This window comes from Lactuca sativa, chromosome 3 (genome assembly GCF_002870075.4).
Source record: "Lactuca sativa cultivar Salinas chromosome 3, Lsat_Salinas_v11, whole genome shotgun sequence".
Taxonomy (NCBI): domain Eukaryota; kingdom Viridiplantae; phylum Streptophyta; class Magnoliopsida; order Asterales; family Asteraceae; genus Lactuca; species Lactuca sativa.
In genome coordinates, this window is record NC_056625.2 from 207927601 (window position 1) to 207947948 (window position 20348).

Sequence of the window (20348 nt, forward strand, 5' to 3'; positions counted from 1 at the left end):
GTTTACGGTCGTAAACTCATCAAGCCTTCAGAAACCGTAAACACCCCTTTTTGGTGGTACTTTTGGCTGAAAACTCATTTCTTTGATTGAAGCAAGTCTCGGTAACATTCCTCAACCAAATTCAAGTGTTTTTCTGACACCTTATTTATCAAAATTGCTAATTTAGATACGCATACGTATTTATTTGATAATAGGATTTCGTTAAGTGTCGCGTGCGATAACTCGGGAATCTTATTTTCAGTCAACAACACCATGCAGCAACTGTGAGTTCATACCCCTAAAATTTTCCGCATTTTTAATGTTTTTAGGGGGGGGGGGGGGAACACAAGCTAAACATAAACATTTTCTTGAATATACATAAAACTTATGCAAATCTCATACTTTAAATCCCTGTTGTATTATGCTGAGCATAAGGGACGTTTTCACAAAATTGCATAGTTTTTTTTTCCGGACACGCTATTTGCTACGTTATACATGCAAACTATAATCGGTATAGTTTGGGATTTCTCTAAAACTTATCAAGCATAGAAACTTTCACTACTAAACATATGCATTGGAACAAAAAACATTTACAGTTTACATCACTGCTTCATCATGGTTTTCATAACTGTAATTATCACTATATACGTTATACATACGGATTTTCACGACGATAGACCGCTACTGCACTACATGTAAAATATATTATACGATACTATGAGGCACTACTTAACCACTATACCCTTAGGTGTATAGGGATAAATCCTACCACTGTATAACTAGAGTCTCCTGGAGGGAGAGCATGAGATTTGTGAATAGATCTATTCGGGACTGACAATCCCACATCCGGACTGCTAGCTATAGTTAGGCGGGCACACCTGAGATGTACAAATGTCATTTCACTCACCGCCTGAAGAACGTTGGAAAGGTCACTAGTCATATCAAGCATGGTTATACGACTCACATTATGTATAGATCACCTTTAGTTTACCAACCTGGCTTTCTTCAACAGTTTTATTTATACCAAATAGAACTAAACACACTATGCGCACTGGCCTAGCCAAGGTTTCCAAAACAAAATCATTTATGCTACGCTTTTACATTTAAATACATATACTTCATGATTAGCTTTAGCTAGTCACATGAGGTAGTATTTTTGCATATCACTACGATTTTTCAGAAACGAACATTCATGGTTATATACGAAATCGATAACACTACGTTTTTTTCACTAAAGAAAATATCGAATTTTCTTGAGACTACACAAACATTTCGGCTCGCACATCAACAAGTTTTCATTAGAAATTACTACTTATGAACTCACCAGCTTTATGCTGATATTTTTCAAACTGCTTGTATTCTCAGGAAATCAGTAAACAAGTACTTGCTGGATTTTCGAGGAACCGAAGCATTTAGAGTTTTTAAGTTTTTATTATGCAAAGAAAATAGAATGTAATTCAAATTGAGTTTCAAACAGATGTAAACGTTTTATTCAAATATTCACTGTAATGGTTGTGTTGCTATAATTGTTGTTATTCATTGGTTGTGATGCTATACATGATGTCCTCCGCCCCGGAATGTCTCTACACTAAAAGTATACTTTCAAAATATAAAGTATTTTTTTATAAGATGTATACGGGCATGCATACATAACAGGATTTGTATCACTAGTAGAGCAGAACAAAAATATTTGGATGTTGGAATGCTACAGTTAAACCTGGGCAGTTATGTAATCATGTCTAGGGTGAATATAGCCTGATCAACTATATTCAGTCGAGACATGACCAACATGTGTTTGGCAGTGACTGTGGTGCTACAGTAGGCCTGAAAACTTACCAAAATCATCTCACATAAAATACTATAGGAGTATTTTCGCTAGAGCCAAACTCAGTATACAGATTCACTCTAAGTATTGCTACATTTTCTTCCTTAAGAGATAACTTACTTGTGTTAGTAACCTTTCTATGATTATCGCTTGGTAGAATACTTTCATTATCAGGATGTGATATATTTTGTTCTTTTATATATCTCAAGGACTTACCATCCTCTTCTTCCTGATTGTTTCTAGAACAAGATGCCTCCCCGACCAAGAACCATCAGAAGGAAAAACGACACTCCGTCACCACCACCACCTCCTCAGATCGACCATGTCATGTTCCAGGTAGCAGTTACCGCCATCGTGACTACAACATTGGCACAAGTGAACACTGGTGGAGCTGGAGGTGGAACCGACCCACAGAGACAAGATGGAAGTCAGGGACATCGGAAAGAGTGTTTCTACAATGACTTCATGACTGAAAAACCTAAGTTCTTCGATGGAAATGGAGGTGTCATCGCCCTGACTCGATGGTTCGATAAAATCGAATCCATCTTCGAAATTTGTGTCTGTTATGAAGCAAACAAGGTGAAGTTTGCCAGCTGCACCTTCACCAATAGAGCCTTGACCTGGTGGAATGGTCGATTCAAAACCCTAACTCTGCCAGTGGCTAATTCCATGGGTTGGGAAAGACTGAAGGAGCTCATGCTCGCGGAGTACTACCCGAGGGGCAAAGTGCAAAAGTTGGAGCACGAACTTTCGAACTTGAAGATGAAAGGTTCCGACATCGCTTCCTACACTGCTAGATTCTGTGATCTGGCGCTTCTCTGTCGGGGAATGGTCACCCCGGAAAGCAAGAAAATCGAGAGGTAATTATGGGGACTTACGCAACCCACCAAAGGAAATGTCTTGGCTGCTAGGCCGACTACATTTGAAAGCACCAAGGATCTGGCACAGAGTCTGATTTATCATGGAATCGATCTGGATGAAGTGACAGTTGTCTCCGAGCCACCCAAGGAAAGCGGTGGGAAGAAAAAGAAGTCTGGCAACAAACGAAAGGGTCAGTCTTCACAGGAGCCTTCCAAGAAACAACAAATAGTGGCAGTTCATGCTATCACTGCTCCTACTGCTGCTCCTACTGTTGTTCCAACCACCCAATCTCCTGTCGGCGGTTATGCTGGGAAGCTACCTCTGTGCAACAAGTGGAACTTCCATCATCACGGGCCCTGCCGTGAGTTGATATGCGATAACTGTGGGAAAAAGGGACACATAGTTCGATACTACAAGACACCGGCTCAACCAACCAAACAGGCTCCGGGAGCGGGTGCTGATCAAACTTGTTATGGATGTGGAGAGGCTGGGCACTTTAGGAGAAACTTTCCCAACGCAACAACTGGTGGAAACACAGGGAGAGTTCTGGTGATGGGCTAGGAATAAGCAGTTGCTGATCCTACTGTTGTTACAGGTACGTTCCTCGTTGACAACTCTTATGCATGTATTCTCTTCGATTTTGGTGCGGAGAGGAGTTTTGCTAGTCATTCATTTAAACACCTAATCAAATGTAAATCCCAACCTCTAACCGAAAAATTTACTGTCGAGATGGCTAACAGAAAGAAGGAGAGCACTAACGTCGTATTCATAGGCTGCACTCTTACTCTAGACAATTATTCGTTTCCCATCGATCTTATGCCTGTGTCCATCAAGAGTTTGGACGTCATTATCTGCATGGACTAATTAAGCTCCAATCATGTTGATATTCTTTGCTTCGAGAAGGCTATCCATCTCAACCTTCCCTCTGGTGAAGCTCTCATGATTTACGGAGATAAGCCTAGCTCAAACCTACGTATCATTTCATGCGTCAAGGCCCAGAAGTGTATGTGAAAGGAGTGCCATATGTTCCTAGCTCATGTTGTCAACGAAACGCAAAAAGTTAAAGACCTCGAGAGCATCTGCAAAGTCTGCAACTTTCCTGATGTCTTCCCTTCAGATTTCTCAGGAATCCCTCCCGAGCGTCAAGCTGAGTTTCGTATCGACTTGATCCTCGGAGCTACTCTTGTAGCTAAATCTCCATACCGTTTAGCGCCAGCGGAGATGCATAAATTATCCAGTCAGCTCAATGAGCTGATCAACAAAGGATTCATAAGGCCGAGTTCCTCACCCTGGGGAGCTCCGATCTTATTCGTGAAAAAGAAAGATGGATCCTTTTGGATGTGCATTGACTACCGAGAGTTGAATACGATGACCATCAAGAACCGTTATCCGTTACCCAGGATCAACGACCTCTTCGACCAACTGTAGGGAGCCAGTTATTTCTCAAAGATTGATCTAAGATCAGGGTACCATCAGTTGCGAGTTCATGAGAATGATGTGCCCAAAACAACATTCCGAACTCGCTATGGACGCTACGAATTCGTAGTAATGCCCTTTGGTCTAACTAACGCACCGACAACATTCATGGACCTGATGAATCGGGTGTGCCGCTCTTTCTTAGACAAGTTCGTGATTGTGTTCATCGACGACATACTTGTCTATTCGTGGAGTGAGGACGACCATAAACAGCACTTAAGGCAGGTGTTGGAAACTTTAAGGGCGGAAAAGCTATACGCGAAATTTTCGAAGTGCGAATTCTGGATCAGGAAGGTGAATTTCCTTGGACACGTGATTAGCAAGGAAGGAATACACGTTGACCCATCCAAGATCAAAGCGATTGAGAATTGGTTTGCACCGAAGACACCCACATAAATTTGACAATTCTTGGGTCTCGCGGGCTATTATCGCAGATTCATCCAGAACTTCTCTAGAATCGCTAATCCATTAACTACCCTGACGTAAAAAGGGGTAACCTTTATTTAGGGAGCCAAACAAGACACTGCATTTCAAACATTGAAGCAGGGCCTATGCAGTGCACCTATCTTGTCCCTGCCCGAAGGGACAGAAGACTTCGTTGTCTACTGTGATGCATTCAATCAGGGCCTAGGATGTGTTCTCATGCAGAGAGGAAAGGTTATCGCCTATGCCTCAAGACAGTTGAAGACACATGAATTCAATTACACCACTCACGATTTGGAGTTGGGAGTAATGGTCTTTGCGTTAAAGATATGGAGACATTATCTTTACGAAACCAAGTGCACTATCTTCACCGACCATCAGAGCTTGCAGCACATCTTTAATCAGAAGGAGTTAAACATGAGACAGCAACGATGGGTCGAGCTACTCAGTGACTACGAGTGCGAAATTCGCTACCATCGCAGCAAGGCCAACATGGTAGCAGACGCCCTCAGTCAAAAGGAGTATTTAGGGCGTAAGGTGAAGGCGCTAACAATGACCATCCATTCCCACCTGTCCGCGCAGATCAGAGAGGCTCAGCTGGAAGCCTTAAAACTAGAGAGCATGCCAGGTGAAGCCTTGAGAGGAATGCAAAAGAATCTAGAGATCAAGGGAGACAGAGTCTATTATTTCATGGACCGGATCTGGACCCCAAAGTTTGGTGGTTACAGAGAGGTTGTCATGAATGCGGCTCACACGACTAAATACTCCGTTCACCCAGGTTCAGATAAGATGTATCTGGATCTCAAACAGCTCTATTGGTGGCCAAACATGAAAGCAGAGATTGCAACCTTCGTGGGCAAGTGCTTGACTTGCGCCAAGGTGAAGGTGGAATATCAAAAGCCCTCAGGTCTACTTTAGCAGCCGAAAATACCTGAGTGGAAGTGGGAAAGGATAACCATGGATTTTATGACCAAGTTACCCAGATCTCCGAGTGGGCACGATGCCATCTGGGTAATTGTCGATCGGTTGATGAAGTCCGCCCATTTCCTGCCAATCAAAGAAAGGTTCAAGATGGAGAGACTCACATGGATCTACCTTCAAGAGATAGTTTGCCTTCATGGTGTACCTTCATCCATTATCTCCGATCGAGATAGCAGGTTTACATCGAGGTTCTACCAGTCTTTACAGAAGGCTCTTGGAACTAAATTGGATATGAGCACGACTTATCATCCGCATACTGATGGACAGAGTGAGAGGAAAATTCTGTGTCATTGACTTCGCCACGTCATGGGACAGTCATCTTCCTTTGGTTGAATTTTCCTACAACAACAGCTACCATACCAGCATCGAGGTTGCGCTGTTTGAAGCCCTCTATGTCCGCAAGTGCAGATCCCCTCTAGGCTGGGCTGAGGTGGGCGACACACAGCTAGCCAGGGGTCATGTCCCCGGCAGTACTCTCACTGGCCCTGAAATCATCTGAGAGACAACTGAGAAGATTATACAAATCCAGGAACGACTGAAAGCCTCACGAGATATACAAAAGAGCTACGCTGATAAAAGACGTAAACCCTTGGAGTTCCAGGTTGGCGACCGCGTCCTTCTGAAGGTCTCACTTTGGAAAGGCATGATACGCTTTGGAAAGCATGGAAAGCTAAACCCAAGGTACAATGGACCATTCGAGATCCTTTCTAGGATCGGTCCCGTAGCATACAAACTCCTGCTACCGTGAGAAATCAACAACATTCATCCTGTTTTCCACGTATCGAACCTAAAGAAGTGTCTGTCCGATGAGACACTTGTGATTCCTCTCGACGAGATTGAAATCAACGAGAACCTCAACTTTGTGGAAGAACCGGTCGAAATCATGGACAGAGAGATCAAACGAATGAAACAAAGTCGCATCCCGATAGTGAAGGTTCGCTCGAATGCCAAGCGGGGACCTGAATTCACTTGGGAGCACGAAGACCAGAAGAAATAGAAGTATCCGCATCTCTTTCCTAATCCATGATTTGTATTGTAGGTTTGAATTTCGGGACAAAATTCCCTCTAACGGGGGGATGATGTGACAACCCGAAACTCTTTCTGTATCTGTTACGTGTGTTCCGTTAATGAAATTTCAGATCTGTTAACTTTTCCGTCAAAGTTTTGGTTTAATAAAATAATCTAGTTATATTTAATTAAATTATTTACGAGTCGGAACCAAAAATCGCTCGGAAACCCGAAAATCTCAAGAAAACTACATTTTTGGTCTAAAATGGGATTATGACTGTAAACTAGTTTATGGCCATAAACTCGTTTACGACCGTAAACACGTTTACGGTCAGTGAAGAGTGGACCCCACCTCACGCCTATAGATACGATGCCTCCGACTTCATTAGGACTTTTCTGGCCACATTATCTCCTCCTCTCTCTAGGAATCTCGAACCGTAAACTCTCAAAACGCATTGAGACTCCGGGAAACGTCGAAAAACACCCTTTGGAACGTTTGGAAACACTCAGCTCATCGAAATCAACATCCAAACACCATTTTTCCGAGTTTAAGTTCCAACCTTCAAAGACCATAAACTCTGTTCTTGAGTTTCCGGTCGTAAACTCATGAAGCCTTCAGAAACCGTAAACACCCCTTTTTGGTGGTACTTTTGGCTGAAAACTCATTTCTTCGATTGAAGCAAGTCTCGGTAACATTCCTCAACTGAATTCAAGTGTTTTTCTGACACCTTATTTATCGAAATCGTTAATTTAGATACGCATAAGTATTTATTTGATAATTGGATTTTGTTAAGTGTCGCGTGCAACAACTCGAGAATCTTCTTTTCAGTCAACAACTCCACGCAACAACTTGAGACTACACAAACATTTCGGCTCGCTCATCAACAAGTTTTCATTAGAAATTACTGCTCATGAACTCACCAGCTCTATGCTGATATTTTTCAAACTGCTTGTATTATCAGGAAATCAGTAGACAGGTACTTGCTGGATTTTCGAGGAACTGAAGCATTTAGAGTTTTTAAGTTTTTATTATGCAAAGCTAATAGAATGTAATTCAAATTGAGTTTCAAATAGATGCAAACGTTTTATTCAAATATTCACTGTAATGGTTGTGTTGCTATGATTGCTGTTATTCATTGGTTGTGATACTATACATGAAGTCCTCCGCCCCGGAATGTTTTCGCCAACGGTTTCTGGGTGTGACATTTAAGATTCATTAACTATCAATTGCATGTTAATCTGAAATTATGCTTATCTCAAATTCAATGACAAAGATGCCACGGATCGCAAAACAACTGGTGAATCAACCATAAAATTGCATGGTCCCCGACGCAAGTAACGCTTGAGATTTGCGAGTTCCACATCATTCTCTACTTATTCTCTCAAATTGACATGTCGGTTAACCACGCAAGCTCATTTAACAAGTTATAAAGATAATGTGCAATTTTTGTGGATAACATAAGATTCACATTGTAACGTATCAAACAAAAAAAAAATTCTAAAACAACCCATTCCATCCATAAAGTGTTTACAAAACCATTGTTTCAAATGTATTATTCAAAATCAGAGTATCCTAAGATCCAATGTCATAAAAACGGGAAGATGTGCATGATCATGCCTTCTATTTCCCATGATCCTATGAAGTACCTGAAACATTAAACTGAAACCGTAAGCCCAAGATTAATGTGTTCCCCCAAAGTACCATCAGACAACACAACGAACAACAGGATGAAAACATGAGCCTTCAACCTTACTGGACCGCCTCGCAGGGGCTATAGCCTATCTGGACCGCTCTACGGGACTTTAGCATGAGTGGACCGACTCGTAGGGGCTATAGCCTATCCGGACCACCACAGGCGTCTTGGCCTTCAACACAAAGCATGACCGCCTCAACCCAACCACAATATGTTGACATATGTAACATATAAACATAAACGCAGAACCAACAAATACAAATAATCATAATGATCTACTGATCACTCATATGCTAACATAGTACTGTCCTATAACCATGATGCATAATATAGTGAGTCGGCATTAGTGCCTTTGACCCACAAGTACAGTGCGGAAAACTCACCTCTCAGTCCAACGAGCAATAGAAAAGTACGCAACACTAAGTAAAACTCTAACACTAACTCTACCGATCACCTAAACGAAACCGGTGACCTAAGCTTAGTTAATAATCCCAAAAGGCCTAAAATACCCAAACTACTCTTAGGTCAACCTTGGTGAACATGTCAAAGTCAACAAACCAGTCGAGTCAACCCAACCGACTAAGTTGGGGGTACTCAGTTGTATGTGGGGCGTACACCTCTGTACCAAGAAGTTGACGATTTGACCGCATAAGCACAACATACCATTTGGTATGGCCAGTATACGCACCTAGTCACCTCAAATTGTTATTAAGAACTTAATTCATCAAGTCCTTACGTCCAAATCGATATATAAGCCCAAAATATCATTATAGGTCATAAAGTTTCCAAGTTTATGAGTTTGCATGGCTAGAAATGCTTAATACCAACAAATCTGATCTACCTAATCGATTAGGACATCCTAGCACATGCATCGGGAAAAAGTAAGTGCCAATACCATATTTTTGTGCTTCAAGACATCTCAAAATGTCTGAAAGGATAGCTTATATGGGCTAGAGCATGCCATACTCATAAAGGTCAAGACTTGGACCAAAGTGTTTCATGAATCAAGAACTAACAAGATCTAAAGAAATACAAGCCCAGTTCAGAACTTTATACCTCTTGGAGGTTTCTAGGTAGATGAGGATTCTAGATCCAAAGCATCTTCAAGATTCCAAAGTGATTCTACTTCCTTCCCTCTCCTTCAATGTCACCAAAAAACACTCCAATGGTCAAGAATGCTCAAATAAGGGACTAGGGTTTTCTAAGGTCGAATGAGGTGATGGAGGATGATGAGAGAAGAGACTTAGAGGCCATAAGGATGCTTAAATAGGGTCCAAGACCTAAAAATTATAGTTTGGGATCTCACCACGTACGCCCATGGTACAATATGTACACCTAACATACGTGCCCATGCCCCATAATTTACAAAAATGCCACTATCGTCCATTTTGCAATATTTCTCATACAAAAGGGCTAAAATGCAATAATATTCATACTTAGGGGTAAAATTTGGAATTACCTCAACTTTAGGATGTTACAATTCTCACCAAATTGAACTAGACTTCATCCTCAAAGTCATCTGCCGTCAACAAGTGAGGGTAATTCTCCCGCATCCCAGACTCGGGTTCCCATGTCCTTGCGGAACCCCTCCGGTGTTGCCACTTCACCTTGACCAAAGACACCACCTTGTTACGCAAGGATTTCGTCTTCCAATCCAAGATCATCATTGGTCTCTCCACATAATCCAGGCGATTATCAACTTGAACATCCTCCAAAGGAACAACCGCTGCATCATCAGACACACACTTCCGAAACTGCAAAAACATGGAAGGCGTTGTGGATCTGGCTGAGCTCCTTAGGCAAATCCAATTTGTATACTACCTTGACAACCCTAGCTATCACCTGAAATGGCCCAGTATATCAGGGCAAGGCCATGTTCCCAACCCGGAACTCTAACTCAAATCGACGCTTGTCAACATAACTCTTATGACACCACTGAGCTGTCTGAAGACTCTTCCTACTCTGTTGAATGAGATCAGTCATCTGGAGAACTACCTCACTCCTTCCCATGACTCTATTACCAACCTCTCCCCAACAAACAGGGGTATGACACTTCCTCCCATATAGAAGCTTGAAAGGCAGCGCACTGAAATTGGAGTGACAGTTATTGTTGTACGAAAACTCAGCTAAGGGAAGGTAGGAGTCCTAACTCCCACCAAAATCTATGACAAAAGCACTCAACATGTCCTCAAGTTTCTGAATTGTCCACTCAATCTGACCGTATGCGGATGATAAGAAGTTCTAAAGTGCAACCTCGTACCCAGTTCCTTACGGAACTTCTGCAAAAAAATAGACACGAACCAACCATATCGATCAGAGACAATGGAAACTAGAATGCCATATCGAGAAATGATCTCTTGCCCGTATAAATCGGCCAATTTCATCGCCGACAAGCTCTCACGGATAACTAAGAATTGGCACTCTTGGTCAATCGGTCCAGTATCACCCAAATTGCATCATGCCCCTTAGCCGTCCAAGGTAGATTGATGATGAAATCCATACTGATTTGTTACCATTTCCACATGAGAACCTCGAAAGGCCAAAGCATGCCATGTGGCCTCTAGTGCTCGACCTTGACCATCCGATAGGTCAAAAACCTCTCAACATACTATATACACACACACACTCTCTCTCTCTCTCTCTATATATATATATATATATATATATATATATATATATATATATATATATATATATATATATATATATATATATTCATGCAAGACCACCAATAACTAAGCCGCAAATCCTGATACATCATGGTGGCTCTGGGTTGTATCAAAAACCTGGACTTGTGTACGTGCTCCAGCAGAGTTTGCCTGATCCCGCTGAAGTCTGGCACCCAAACCAATCCATACTGGGTAAAAAGTCCACGACCGTCAGTCGCAAACCTATCAATATCACCCTTGAGTTTCTCTTGTTTTCAATTTTCCTTCTTGAATCCCTTAGCCTGAGCCTCCCTAATCGAATCCAATAACAGAAAATCAATCAAAATCTTCATACAAACGCCTCCAATAGCAGAACTAGCCGTCTTGCGGCTCGAAGCATCAGCTACCACATTGGCTTTCTCGGGATGATACATTATCTCACAGTCATGATCCTTGACTAACTCAAACCACCTGCGCTACATCATATTTAGATTCGGCTGATCCATGAGATATCTCAAACTCTTGTGATCTGTGTAGATGGTACAACAAACCCTATAAAGATAATGCCACTAAATATTGAGAGCGAACACCACTGGTCCCAACTCTAAATCATGAGTCAGATAGCTAACCTCGTGCGAAATCAGCTGTCGAGAAGCATAAGCAATAACCCTCCCTCGCGAACGAATCCTAGTTCGGTGATGGATGCATCACATAATACCACGAAATCCTCAATGCCCTTGGGGAGGGTCAACACTGGGGCCTCACACAACTTCTATTTTAGCGTCTCAAACACAACTTGTTGAACAAGCCCCCAATGGAAATCCACGCCCTTCCTCGTCAAATGAGTGAAGGGTACCGCAATCTTGGAGAAGTCTTGAATAAATCTCCGATAATACCCTGCCAATCCTAAGAAACTTCTAATCTCTGAAGGAGACTTTGGAACCTCCCACTGCAGCACGACCTCAATCTTGGCCGGATTTACCACAATCCCATTTTGGTTATCGAGATGTCCCAAGAACTAGACCTCTCGTAACCAAAACTCACACTTCAGGAACATGGCATACTGTCGTTCTTGCCTTAAAACTTCCAGAAGCTCTCAAAGGTGCTCCTCGTGCTGCTTCATGGTCTTGGAATACACCAAGATATCATAAATGAATACAATAACTGATCGATTGAGAATCAGCCTGCATACCCGATTCATCGAATCTATAAATGTTGATGGCGCATTGGTGAGCCCAAATGGCATCACAATGAACTCGTAATGATTATAACGAGTCCAAAATGCAGTTTTCTCCACATCCTCCTCTCTAACCCTCATCTGATGATACTCTAACCTCAAATAGATCTTATAGAACCAAGATGCACCCTGAAAACTGATCGAAGAGGTCATCAATCCATAGAAGGGGATAGCAGTTCTTCACCGTCAACTTGTTCAACTCCCGGTAATCAATGCACATCCGATGTGAACTAACATTCTTGTTGACGAACAAGATTGGTGCTCCACATGGAGAATGTAGGGTCCAAATAAGGATCTTTATCAACAATCAAGCAACAAACAATCCCAGAACAAGAACAAGATGAAAAGAAACCGAGCTTGCACTCGTTTATATTCAATAAACCGTCAGGTACAACTCGATGGACTGCTCTGTAATCTCTATGGCATCAACAACAAACAAAAGACCTACTCCTCCACTATTTATACTCAACTAGACCGCAAACTGTGTTTGCAACCGTAAACAGGGTTTACGGTCATAAACGTGTTTACAGCCGTAAACTTTGTTTACGGTCGTGAACACACAAAATGACCAAAATCAAATAAACAACTCATGAACTGTATTACAGACTCATGCCAAACAAAATACACTGAAAGCCTAGACCAAACCATTAACTGGACTCTTCAATCTCCCCATTGGTTTGGTGCTAGCTTGGACCTCTTGTCGACCACCAGTACATCGGACTTTCTCATCGCTTCGTTCCACATTTTCTTCTCTATAATTTCAGCCACCATCGAAGTGTATTCTTTTGCAGCGGGTTCAAAGAGATCTTTAGCCACCACAATCTGATTAGCAGCGAGATGGTGTATGTCCCACTTGCCAAATAGAAGCAAATCCCTTTTGTCATACAGACAGATGCAATCTTCCTTAAGCTTGATGACAACAACATTTGTGGATTCATCATACACCCAATATAGCATGGATGCGAGAGAACCATCTGAATGATTTTGAAGAACAGGAACTTGCTTAACTTGAGAAGTAGCAGGCCACATCACTGTCCAAAGTGGCTGACTTGTTTTGGGATCAATGACTTTTGAGTGGACCTTGACAAAAGACTCTGCAGTCTTCATTGACGGGAAGCCCTTGGCCACTTGATCTTCGAAAAGGATTTGAACTGACTCGCCCTGGGATTGCTTGATGGATTTGAGAAAGGAGCTTTAGACAGCTCAATAGGATCAATCTTAGTAAAAGAATGAAATTCATGAGCATCTTTGTATAGTTCATTATTGCCGCTCTTTCTCCTCACCATAAACATATTCATGGTGTCATGGAATACCCACGAGATGATTCCTGACCTATCACCACAGACGTCTCTGAAACGATCTCGCCCAGATCCGTAATGATGATCTGTGGTTTATCCCAGGGTTCCTTATGATATGCACTCCTTTTGAATATCAATTTACCTTTGTCAGTAAAGTTGTCTAATTTGGCGCGTTTTAATGCTGCTACACTTGGAGCTTGAGTCGGTTCCTTTTTAAAACAGTTCACGACGGTGGTGGTTCTGGTAGGTTGAGGAGCAATGGGAGCATCTTGGTTGGGAAGATAAATATGTGGCTCGTCAACGGATGACTTGAATTCGTCGCCAAATTTATCTTTCGGCTTTTTCTTCAAATCGAAGTAGTTGGCGGTCAATAGGCCAAAATGTGTCTGAAGATCTGTAATCTTCTTTGTCTTCAGAACTTTATCTTCATTAAGTTCGGCCACTTGAATATTGAGCTTTGTGTTTTCAGTTTGAAGGTCTGCGACCTTCATATCCGTCTCAATATTTCTCTTATCAAGATCAACATTCTTTTGATTCAGAGCGTTGATCTGTTTCTAGAGTCCAAGAAGTGAGGGAATCTCTTCTCCTAAGCTGTGATCCCCAATAAAAATTCCTTTGCCGCGTGGGGGTGGCAGAGAAAATTATTCTTCTACCAAGAGCCTAGCTAGCCTAACCGAGACAACATCATCCTCTGGCCTGGGAGGAGAGAAACCCGTTGGGAATGAAGAGCCACCAGCTTCATAAAAGGTACTAGGACCTTCACTGGCGGATTCAGCTGAGACTATGACAAGTGTGGTTGTTGGTGGAGCTGTAACACTTTGAGTCACCAGTCTAAGGATTAGTCTGCGTCTTTTACTTGGAGGAGGAGGGGCTTGTGTAGTGGTGTGATCACTTTCCACTGATCAGATGTAGGTAAGACAACATCAAGGGGAGGAATCCCTGATACTGTCACCATAGGAATTGCTATTTCCGACGATGGATTGGTAGGAGGAGGTGCAGCTTCAAGAACATCTTCTTCCCTTGTTTCTGTTGCCGGATGAGCAGCTTCATCGACATTTTGAAGCAACTTGTTGAGGATTTCTTCGGTCATAAAATCTTCATTGCTACCGAAGTTCAAGGGAATTTCATCATTATCGAATCCTGTGAGGTCGAGATCTTCGTACAATTCAATCTCAGTCCCCAACCCTCATTGTAATCCCTTTGAACATGTACAGATTGTAATTCGTGTTCCTCAGCGACTTGGGCATTTACAGCTGGAGTTTCGTCGTCATCATGATATGAAATTGTGATGAAATCTTCAGAAACAACCCTTTCAGAGGAAATGGGCTCAGATGATGCTTTATCAGATGTTCCATGAGACTCGGAAGATTCATCAAGCTCAGCAAATTTCCCAAACTTCACTATAGGATGTAATCCTTGAAAAACGACCTTGCCCTTCCAATTTTGTTTAATAAGACCAACAATGTGAGGACCCAAGGATTTTATATCCAGCTTGTCACCATCCTTGACCATCTCTGGTAATTGATTGTCGATGAACACTTGAATAAACCTCGGATATAGCAAAAATGCATCTCTGGTTCCCCGGGTTATGGCATTTATGTTCACCAAGAACTCTTCAAGAATAAACTTTGAGAAGTTGAATTTTATGCCATCAGCCAATGAGAAAATCGCCCCTGTGTTCCTGAGAGAGATTTCATCAGCTCCTGATCTCCTGCCTAAGATGCAGCTCACAAACACGTGTGCCAGGAATCGCAGTAAGGAGGCAAGAGCTTTTTCACTATGGTAGCTTTTTCCGTTGTACGTCATTAATCCCAATTTCAGTAGGAAAATTGGATTCATCATTGATCAATAGAGTATCTCTGATTTACTGCTCCGTGATTTTCATATTGCGATCTTTAACCACAACTTCAATTGTCATCTCTCCATTGACTTTTGACATCTTAGCCGTCTACCAGAACTCCCAGACAATGTTCTGATAAATGACAGGATTCACAGTTTGGCACAAGCTAAGCAACATTCTCTTAGTCTGTAAATCATTGATTTGAAGTCTCCATGAGCAACCAGAGGTTCATCCAACACAATCGCCAGGTTCTGCATGTCTACAAACTTAAGATTCGTCATTGATCTACACTAAACACGACAAGTAAGAAAACAAAGTATTTAACAATTTAAAGCTTTAAGTTGAGTTTACGGTCAACAAAAGTCAAACTGAGTTTACGGTCAAAACTGGGTTTACGACCAAGGGATTTTACGACCGAAAGTCCAAAAGGGGTGTTTACAGTCGTAAGACCAAAAGTGGAGTTTACGGTTTATGAATCTCCCCAAACCGTAAACCCTTCAAGAACCGTAAACGCCGACGAAAGATTAAAACCCCGATTACTCCTCCAGTTTAAGTCGAATCGATGAACAAGTAGCATATCCCCATTCGGTTTTAGCATACCTTCGAAGTGGACTAGTCGATTTCGCAAAAAGCTCTAAATATTTTTTCGAGGAGAGAGTGTAGAGAGAGAAAGGAAGCTTGCGGCTGTAAAAAGGGAGAAGTGGGAGAGGAAAGGGTTTACAACAGTAAGCTCTTCCTTTTATACTCCCTTAACTTTTACCTGTCTCCCACACAATTAAAATCTCAGTCCTAATCCCGATTAAATTTTAAAAAATAAAACTTTTTGAGGATATTAAAAATAAAAGTAAAATAAAAATAACATAAAACTGAAAATAAAAAAATGAACTAATTTCTAAAAATTTAAGAATTAAAATATTTAAAAATTAAATTTTTGACAATTATAAAAATAAACTTAAAAATAAAAATAAAAGAGAAATTTAAATTTTGAATAAGCATAGACAAATTTTATCTCAACATTACTGACAAAATCTTGTGACACTAAGATCAAAGTTGTTAGACAGCCTTAATCCACTTGTCGGTACCGTTCATCTTCACGTCTTTGTTTGGTCGATCGTCGGTATTGTGGTCCACTTAAACACGAAAAATTGTGACAGATTTAGGACATGCTATTAGTTACAAGACAAGGTGATACTAAGTTCCTAGATACTATATCTTAAGGACCATTCAGCTGACAACGACCAGGGATATTGTTGTCCACCTAAATTGAGCAGCAAGATCTATAGACAATCTTTGAGTGTTCAATTTTAATTGTACTGGAACATGTTTCCCACTTCCTGATATGCCCCAGTAATCAAAGACCTCCAGAATACTCCTTACATCGGGTGAGCAGACAATCATTAAGAGAGAATAGATTTAGATTATTATCAATTATAGTTTTTAGAGGGATTGAGAAGTAGAAGGTTGCATATGTTGTATACCAGGTCGGATTGTTAATCGCACAAAGGAGACAACATATGGCTAAAAGATAGGAAGAATTTCATAGATATAATATGCAAAGAAATGGATTTGCATATGTTGTAGTCCAGGTCGGATCTCTTCCAATCACGTAAAGGAGGCAACATATGACTAACAGACAGATAGAGAGAGAAAACAATTTTCTACAGACCTAATTCATCGAAATTTACCAGTCACCCCATCAATACCGGAATTAAGGACAGAATCCGCACATCAAGGAAACGTTAATCCATGGTTCTAGATACGGGTTCATTTAATGTGATGAGTAGATTCCCATATATATATATATATATATATATATATATATATATATATATATATATATATATATATATATATATCCCTGCTCAATCTATCCAAGTGTCATATTGTCAGGCTAAACAGATCTAACTAGGTCAAGATTTGTCAAGTCTATAAAATTCATAAGTTCAACTCTGCCTAGTCATGTCCATTTAGAATCTTTCGTGCCCACCGACGCATCAAATCCAGAGCATAGACCCTTCAACTTTGGGTACGTTACGTAGACTTAGATTGCTTGTTATCACTTGATAATATCACTTCCCAGTCCTTCATCAACAAGCAAAACTTTATGCAAAAATCTTTCTGATTTTTCTGAATTTTTTAATGTTTTCCGAAAAAAATAAAACCAAACCAGAATGTTTTTGGATTTTATTAAAACTTTCAATTTTTGTTTGGTTTTGTTTATTTCTCCCCCTAAATTTGTGCATGGGAGAGAATGAAATGACTAAAATGCTCAAATTTAAACTAACCTAATTAATAACAAAAATTAATCCTCAAAACGAATCATTTTCAAAAATCCCACAAGCACATCGAATCGAGTTGTGTTAAAAGGCTTAGTGAACAGATCCACCACATTATTTGTAGTGGGAACCTGTTCTAGCCGGATGAGCGAACGCTCATAACAATCTCTGATAAAGTGAATTTTGATGTCAATGTGCTTGGTTTTGGAATGTTGGACCGGATTTTTAGTGATTTGAATAGCAACCTCATTATCACAGTGAATTGGGGTTTCTAGATAATTCAAACCATAGTCCAACAGCTGATGTTGGATCCAGATAACTTGAGAATAGCAAGTAGATGCAACAACGTATTCTGCTTCTGCTGTTGAGGTAGAGACGTTATGCTGTTTCTTGCACTGCCACGACACCAGCCTATCACTGAGAAATTGGCACCCTCCTGATGTGGATTTCCTGTCAAGCTCACAGCCTCCATAATTACTGTCAGCAAAAGCGTATAAATCAAATTCAGAATTCTTCGGATACCAAAGACCCAATTTTGGGCTGCCTTTGATATACCGAAAAATCCTTTTGATAGCAATAAGATGTGAAAGTTTAGGATTAGCCTGATAGCGAGCGCATTGACACACTGCAAACATGATGTTGGGACAGCTTGCAGTGAGATACATCAAGGAACCGATCATCAATCTATATTGAGTCTGATCTACGGATTCGCCATCAATATCTGGATTCAGCATGGGTCTTTCAGCCATTGGTGTCGATACAGGATTTGCGTCTTTCAAACCTGAACTTCTCAAGAATATCCTCCACATACTTAGCTTGATGTAGCAAGATTCCGTTTGAATTTTGTTTGACTTGAATCCCCAGAAACGTGGTCATTTCACCTAGAGAACTCATCTCGAATCGCTTCTTCATCACGCCTTCAAACTCTTTGCAAAGCTTTGGATAGGTACACCCGAAGATAATGTCGTCAACATAGATCTGAACTAGTATCTGATCATTACCCACATGCTTGATGAATACAATTTTATCAATAGTGCCGCGAGAGTATCCATGCTCGAGCAAGTGCTTTGTTAGAGTCGCATACCATGCTCGAGGAGCTTGATGTAACCCATACAATGCCTTGTCCAACTTGTAGACACGATTAGGGAACTTTGAGTTAACAAACCTAGGGGGTTGATCAACATAAATTTCTTCCTTCACCTTGCCATACAAGAAGGCAGTCTTGACATCCATTTGGTAGACCGTGTATTTCATGTAGGAAGCATATGCGAGAAAGCTACGAATAGTCTCCAAACGATCCATGGGAGCATACAACTCAGTATAATCAAGACCCTCAACTTGTCGAAACTCGCGAACCACGAACCTTGCTTTATTGTGCACTATTACACCAGAATCATCCTGCTTATTACGATAGACCAAACTCGTGTCAAGAGACCTTTTGCCCTTTGGTAACTCAACCAATTTCCAAACCCCGAGCATTTCAAACTGGTTTAGCTCTTCACGCATTGCATCTACCCAACTGGGCTCATTCAAAGCCATTTCAACGTTCTTGGGCTCTATTTGAGATATAAAGCAAGAGTAGAGACATGCATTAACATCTCCACTCTGACTTTTGGTTTTAACTCCATCACCCAGCTGGCCAATGACGTTATCGATCGCGTTGAATTCTTGAAGGTATGTCTTGGCTGATATCATTGAGTGAAACAGGAAGAGTGTGTATGTTGAAACCTCCATCATCTACTGATTGATTCACATTAGATGAATCTACTACAAACTCATTAACAATTTCTTCAGGAAAGAGTAGTTCCATAAAAGTTGGATTGACAGCGGAAGTAACTCTAGACAAGAACTCTCTCTCAACAGGTGTAAGAGGTGTAGCATCAGCATCAGGAGTTTCATTTGGAACCTTAGACTCTGGACTATTTGGTTGATCAGATGACTCCCCCTCAGGTAGAGCAGAGGACGCCACCTCAAATGGAGCAGAGGACTCCCCCTCAACCGTTGGAGGTCTGTAGACAAGTTTTTCGTCTTTGTCTTCAGAAACAATCTTCGAACCAGAAGAGGATCCACTTGAACTATCTGAAGACACATTTAAAAATTTGAAAAGCGATTTGTAATCAAATAACCAGTTGGGACCCACTCGAGCGTCTGTTTCATTCTCCTCCAACCAGCACAAGTCATAGGATTCTATTATCTACTTAGTCTTTTTGTTGTAAACCCTATACGCAGTGAGCGCAGCATACCCTACAAAGTAACAATCATTGTCTTTGGCATTGAATCTAGGGTTGGATTCTAAGTGAAGAATGGTGCAAGGGCAGCTAAATACACGGAAATAGCTGACAGAAGGCTTGTGTCCATAGAGAATCTCGTACGGTGTCTTCATCTATGCTTTGTTGATTAGAACATGATTATGCATGTAGCAAGCAGTGTTAATCGCCTCGGCCCAAAAGAAAATAAGTAGTTTGGAATCACAAAGCATTGTCCTTATGGCGTCTTTCAAAGTTCTATTTTTCCTTTCAGCAACACCATTTTGTTGAGGCGTGTGAGCAGAGCTATATTGACGCACTATCCCCTTTTATGCGCAAAAATGGTCAAGAACTGCATTCTTGAACTCAGTTCCATTGTCAGTAAAAAACACCTTCACTTGGTTGTTGGTTTGCTTCTCAATCATCACAACGAACTTCTTTATCGGATTAGCAACCCCCACTTTGTTGGATAAGAAGAAGACCCACGTAAACTGAGAGAAATCAACGATCACAACGAGACAGTACGAGCTTCTGTTGATGCTCAGGACGTTGACCG